General features: G+C 32.4%; 1 protein-coding gene across 1 annotated transcript in view; it reads left to right on the top strand.

Annotated features, from left to right (window-relative positions):
* LOC121856455 (dual specificity testis-specific protein kinase 2-like) overlaps positions 1-6531 on the top strand; it is a 52520-nt gene that overhangs the window by 263 nt on the left and 45726 nt on the right. The window lies entirely within an intron of this gene.

The raw sequence follows: 6531 nt of genomic DNA, 5'->3' as shown, positions 1-6531 counted from the left end.
TACAAGTGTGTTGTAAGTGTTAACAATCTTTATAGGGGTGATACAAGTGTGTTGTAAGTGTTAACAATCTTTATAGGGGTGATACAAGTGTGTTGTAAGTGTTAACAGTCTTTATAAGGGTGATACAAGTGTGTTGTAAGTGTTAACAGTCTTTATAAAGGGTGATACAAGTGTGTTGTAAGTGTTAACAATCTTTATAGGGGTGATACAAGTGTGTTGTAAGTGTTAACAGTCTTTATAAGGGTGATACAAATGTGTTGTAAGTGTTAACAGTCTTTATAAGGGTGATACAAGTGTGTTGTAAGTGTTAACAATCTTTATAGGGTGATACAAATTGTGTTGTAAGTGTTAACAGTCTTTATAGGGTGATACAAGTGTGTTGTAAGTGTTAACAATCTTTATAGAAGTTGATACAAGTGTGTTGTAAGTGTTAACAGTCTTTATAGGGGTGATACAAGTGTGTTGTAAGTGTTAACAGTCTTTATAAGGGTGATACAAGTGTGTTGTAAGTGTTAACAATCTTTATAGGGTTGATACAAGTGTGTTGTAGTGTTAACGTCTTTATAAGGGTTGATACAAGTTATTGAAGTGTTAACAATCTTTATAGGGGTGATACAAGTGTGTTGTAAGTGTTAACAGTCTTTATAGAGTTGATACAAGTGTGTTGTAAGTGTTAACAGTCTTTATAAAGGGTGATACAAGTTTTTGTAAGTGTTAACAATCTTTATAGGGGTGATACAAATTGTTTGTAAGTGTTAACAGTCTTTATAAGGGTGATACAAGTGTGTTGTAAGTGTTAACAATCTTTATAGGGGTGATACAAGTGTGTTGTAAGTGTTAACAGTCTTTATAAGGGTGATACAAGTGTGTTGTAAGTGTGTTTAAGTGTTAACAATCTTTTTAAGGGTGATACAAAGTGTGTTGTAAGTGTTAACAGTCTTTATAAGGTGATACAAGTGTGTTGTAAGGTGTTAACAGTCTTTATAAGGGTGATACAAGTGTGTTGTAAGTGTTAACAGTCTTTAAGAATTGATACAAGTTTGTTATAGTGTTAACAGTCTTTATAAAGGTTGATACAAGTGTGTTGTAAGTGTTAACAATCTTTATAGGGTGATACAGTGTGTTGTAAGTGTTAACAGTCTTTATAAGGGGATACAAGTGTTTTAGTGTTAACAATCTTTATAGGGGTGATACAAATTTGTTGTAAGTGTTAACAGTCTTTATAAGGGTGATACAAATTATTATTTGTAAGTGTTAACAGTCTTTTATAAGGGTGATACAAGTGTGTTATAAGTGTTAACAATCTTTATAGGTGATACAAGTGTGTTGTAGTGTTAACAGTCTTTATAAAGTGATACAAATGTGTTGTAAGTGTTAACAGTCTTTATAAGGGTGATACAAGTGTGTTGTAAGTGTTAACAATCTTTATAGAGAATTGATACAAGTGTGTTGTAAGTGTTAACAGTCTTTATAAGGGTGATACAAAGTGTGTTGTAAGTGTTAACAATCTTTATAGAATTTGATACAAGTGTGTTGTAAGTGTTAACAGTCTTTAAGGGTGATACAAGTGTGTTGTAAGTGTTAACAGTCTTTATAAGGGTGATACAAGTGTGTTGTAAGTGTTAACAATCTTTATAGAGGGTGATACAAGTGTGTTGTAAGTGTTAACAGTCTTTATAAGGGTGATACAAGTGTGTGTAAGTGTGTTATAAGTGTTAACAATCTTTTAAGGGTGATACAAGTGTGTTGTAAGTTAACAGTCTTTATAAGGTGATACAAGTGTGTTGTAAGTGTTAACAGTCTTTAAAGAATTGATACAAGTGTGTTGTAAGTGTTAACAGTCTTTATAAAGGTGATACAAGTGTGTTGTAAGTGTTAACAATCTTTTGGTGATACAATGTTGTAGTTTAACTCTTTAGGTACAAATGTGTTTAAGTGTTAACAATCTTTATAGGGGTGATACAAGTTTGTTGTAAGTGTTAACAGTCTTTATAAAGGTGATACAAGTGTGTTGTAAGTGTTAACAATCTTATAGGGTGATACAAGTGTGTTGTAAGTGTTAACAGTCTTTATAAGGGTGATACAAGGTGTTTGTAGTGTAACAGTCTTTATGATGATACAAGTGTGTTGTAAGTGTTAACAGTCTTTATAAAGGTTGATACAAGTTGTGTTGTAAGTGTTAACAGTCTTTAGTTGATACAAGTGTGTTGTAAGTGTTAACAGTCTTTATAGGGTGATACAAATTATTTGTAAGTGTTAACAGTCTTTATAAGGGGATACAAGTGTGTTGTAAGTGTTAACAATCTTTATAGGGGTGATACAAGTGTGTTGTAAGTGTTAACAGTCTTTATAGGGTGTCAAGTGTGTTGTAAGTGTTAACAGTCTTTATAAGGGTGATACAAGTGTGTTGTAAGTGTTAACAGTCTTTATAAAGTTGATACAAATTATTATTTATAAGTGTTAACAGTCTTTATAAGTGATACAAATTTTTTGTAGTTATAAGTGTTAACAATCTTTTAAAGGTTGATACAAGTGTGTTGTAAGTGTTAACAATCTTTATAAGGGTGATACAAGTGTGTTGTAAGTGTTAACAATCTTTATAAGGATACAAGGTTGTAAGTGTTAACAGTCTTTATAAGGGTGATAAGTTGTAAGTGTTAACTATCTTTATACGGGTGATACAAGTGTGTTGTAAGTGTTAACAATCTTTTAAGGGTGATACAAGTGTTGTAAGTGTTAACAGTCTTATATGGGTGATACAAGTGGTTAAAGTGTTAACAGTCTTTATAAGGGTGATACAAGGTGTTGTAAGTGTTAACAGTCTTTATAGGGGTGATACAAATGTGTTGTAAGTGTTAACAATCTTATAGGGTGATACAAGTGTGTTGTAAGTGTTAACAGTCTTTTAGGGTGATACATGTGTTGTAAGTGTTAACAGTCTTTAAGGTGATATATGTTGTAAGTGTTAACAGTCTTATATGGGTGATACAAGGTGTTATATGTTAACAGTCTTTATATGGGTGATAAAGTGTGTTAGGTGTGTTATAAGTGTTAACAATCTTTTTAGGGTGATACAAGTGTGTTGTGTGTTAACAATCTTTATAAGGGTGATAGTGTTGTAAGTGTTAACTTATAAGGGTGATACAAGTGTGTTGTAAGTGTTAACAGTCTTTATAAGGGTGATACAAGTGTGTTGTAAGTGTTAACAACTTTATAAGGGTGTAAGGTGTTGTAAGTAAATCTTTATAGGGTGATACAAGTGTGTTGTGTGTTAAATAACTTTTTATAGGGTGATACAAGTGTGTTGTAAGTGTTAACAGTCTTTAAGGGTGAGATAAGTGTGTTGTAAGTGTTAACAATCTTTATAGGTGATACAAGTGTTGTAAGTGTTAACAGTCTTTATAAGGGTGATACAAGTGTGTTGTAAGTGTTAACAATCTTTATAAGGGTGATACAAGGGTGTTAAACTTTATTTGTGTTGTAAGGAAAGCTTTATAAGGTGTGTGTATGTTAACAGTCTTTATATGGTGATAAGGTGTTGTAAGTGTTAACAGTCTTTATAAGGGGTGATACAAGTGTGTGTAGTGTTAACAATCTTATAAGGGGTGATACAAGTGTGTTGTAAGTGTTAACAGTCTTTTATAGGGTGATACAAGTGTGTTGTAAGTGTTAACAGTCTTTATAAGGGTGATACAAGGTGTTGTAAGTGTTAACAGTCTTTATAGGGGTGATACAAGTGTGTTGTAAATGTTAACAGTCTTTATGGGTTGATACAAGTGTGTTGTAAGTGTTAACAGTCTTTTATAGGGTGATAAGGTGTTGTGTGTTAACAGTCTTTATAAGGGTGATACAAGTGTGTTGTAAGTGTTAACAGTCTTTATAAGGTGATAATAGTTGTAAGTGTTAACAATCTTTATAAGGGATACAAGTGTGTTGTAAGTGTTAACAATCTTATAGGGTGATACAAGTGTGTTGTAAGTGTTAACAATCTTTATAAGGGTGATACAAGTGTATTAAGTGTTAACAATCTTTTAGGGTGATACAAAGTGTATGTTAACAGTCTTTATGAAGTGATAAGTGTGGTAAGTGTTAACAATCTTTATATGGGTGATACAAGTGTTAAAGTGTTAAATAACTAGGGGATACAAGTGTGTTGTAAGTGTTAACAGTCTTTATAAGGGTGATAAGTGTGTTGTAAGGATTGTTAACAATCTTTTAGAAGATACAAGGTGTGTAGTGTTATAAGTGTAACAATCTTTTTATAAGTGTTGTCAATATCTTTAAGGGTGATACAAGGTAAGTGTTAACAATCTTTATAAGGGTGATACAAGTGTTGTAAGTGTTAAAATTTTATAGGTGATACAAGGTGTTGTAAAATCTTTTTAAGGGTGATACAAGTGTTGGGACAATCTTTTTAAGGGTGATACAAGTGTGTTGTAAGTGTTAACAGTCTTTATAAGGGTGATACAAGTGTGTTGTAAGTGTTAACAGTCTTTATAAGGGTGATACAAGTGTGTTATAAGTGTTAACAGTCTTTATAAGGGTGATACAAGTGTGTTGTAAGTGTGTTATAAGTGTTAACAATCTTTTTAAGGGTGATACAAGTGTGTTGTAGTGTTAACAATCTTTATAAGGGTGATACAAGTGTGTTGTAAGTGTTAACAATCTTTATAGGGGTGATACAAGTGTGTTGTAAGTGTTAACAGTCTTTATAAGGGTGATACAAGTGTGTTGTAAGTGTTAACAGTCTTTATAAGGGTGATACAAGTGTGTTATAAGTGTTAACAGTCTTTATAAGGGTGATACAAGTGTGTTGTAAGTGTGTTATAAGTGTTAACAATCTTTTTAAGGGTGATACAAGTGTGTTGTAGTGTTAACAATCTTTATAAGGGTGATACAAGTGTGTTGTAAGTGTTAACAATCTTTATAAGGGTGATACAAGTGTGTTGTAAGTGTTAACAGTCTTTATAAGGGTGATACAAGTGTGTTGTAAGTGTTAACAATCTTTATAAGGGTGATACAAGTGTGTTGTAAGTGTTAACAGTCTTTATAAGGGTGATACAAGTGTGTTGTAAGTGTTAACAGTCTTTATAAGGGTGATACAAGTGTGTTGTAAGTGTTAACAGTCTTTATAGGGGTGATACAAGTGTGTTGTAAGTGTTAACAGTCTTTATACGGTGATACAAGTGTGTTGTAAGTGTTAACAGTCTTTATAAGGGTGATACAAGTGTGTTGTAAGTGTTAACAGTCTTTATAAGGGTGATACAAGTGTGTTGTAAGTGTTAACAGTCTTTATAGGGGTGATACAAGTGTGTTGTAAGTGTTAACAATCTTTATAAGGGTGATACAAGTGTGTTGTAAGTGTTAACAACTTTTATATAAGATACAAGTGTGTTGTGGGTGTTAACAATCTTTATAAGGGTGATACAAGTGTGTTGTAAGTGTTAACAGTCCTTTATAAGGGCGGATATATGTGTTGTAAGTGTTAACAGTCTCTATACGGTGATACAAGCAAGCTATAAGTGTTAACAGTCTTATAAGGGTGATACAAGTGATACTTTTGTAAGTGTTAACAACTTTATAGGGTGATACAAGTGTGTTGTAAGCGTTAAACAGTCTTTATAGGGTGATACAAGGTGTTGTAAGTGTTAACAATCTTTATATGGGTGACACAAGTGTTGTATGTTAACAATCTTTTTATGGTGATACAAGTGTGTTGTAAGTGTTAACAATCTTTTTAAGGGTGATACAAGTGTGTTGTAAGTGTTAACAGTCTTTATAAGGGTGATACAAGTGTGTTGTAAGTGTTAACAATCTTTATAAGGGTGATACAAGTGTGTTGTAAGTGTTAACAATCTTTTTAAGGGTGATACAAGTGTGTTGTAAGTGTTAACAGTCTTTATAACGGTGATACAAGTGTGTTGTAAGTGTTAACAATCTTTATAGGGGTGATACAAGTGTGTTGTAAGTGTTAACAGTCTTTATAGGGGTGATACAAGTGTGTTGTAAGTGTTAACAATCTTTATAAGGGTGATACAAGTGTGTTGTATGTGTTAACAGTCTTTATAGGGGTGATACAAGTGTGTTGTAAGTGTTAACAGTCTTTATAACGGTGATACAAATGTGTTGTAAGTGCTAACAATCTTTATAGGGGTGATACAAGTGTGTTATAAGTGTTAACAATCTTTATAAGGGTGATACAAGTGTGTTGTAAGTGTTAACAGTCTTTATAACGGTGATACAAATGTGTTGTAAGTGTTAACAGTCTTTATAGGGGTGATACAAGTGTGTTATAAGTGTTAACAATCTTTTTAAGGGTGATACAGCAAAAGGTAAGTAGCACAGTCTTTATAAGGGTGATACAAGTGTGTTGTAAGTGTTAACAATCTTTATAGGGGTGATACAAGTGGGTTGTAAGTGTTAACAGTCTTTATAAGGGTGATACAAGTGTTTTGTAAGTGTTAACAATCTTTATAGGGGTGATACAAGTGTGTTGTAAGTGTTAACAGTCTTTATAAGGGTGATACAAGT

This window comes from Homarus americanus, unplaced genomic scaffold (genome assembly GCF_018991925.1).
Source record: "Homarus americanus isolate GMGI-L3 unplaced genomic scaffold, GMGI_Hamer_2.0 scaffold1024, whole genome shotgun sequence".
NCBI lineage: Eukaryota > Metazoa > Arthropoda > Malacostraca > Decapoda > Nephropidae > Homarus > Homarus americanus.
The sequence above is the reverse complement of the archived record's forward strand: the minus strand, read 5'-3'. Positions and strand labels throughout refer to the sequence as shown.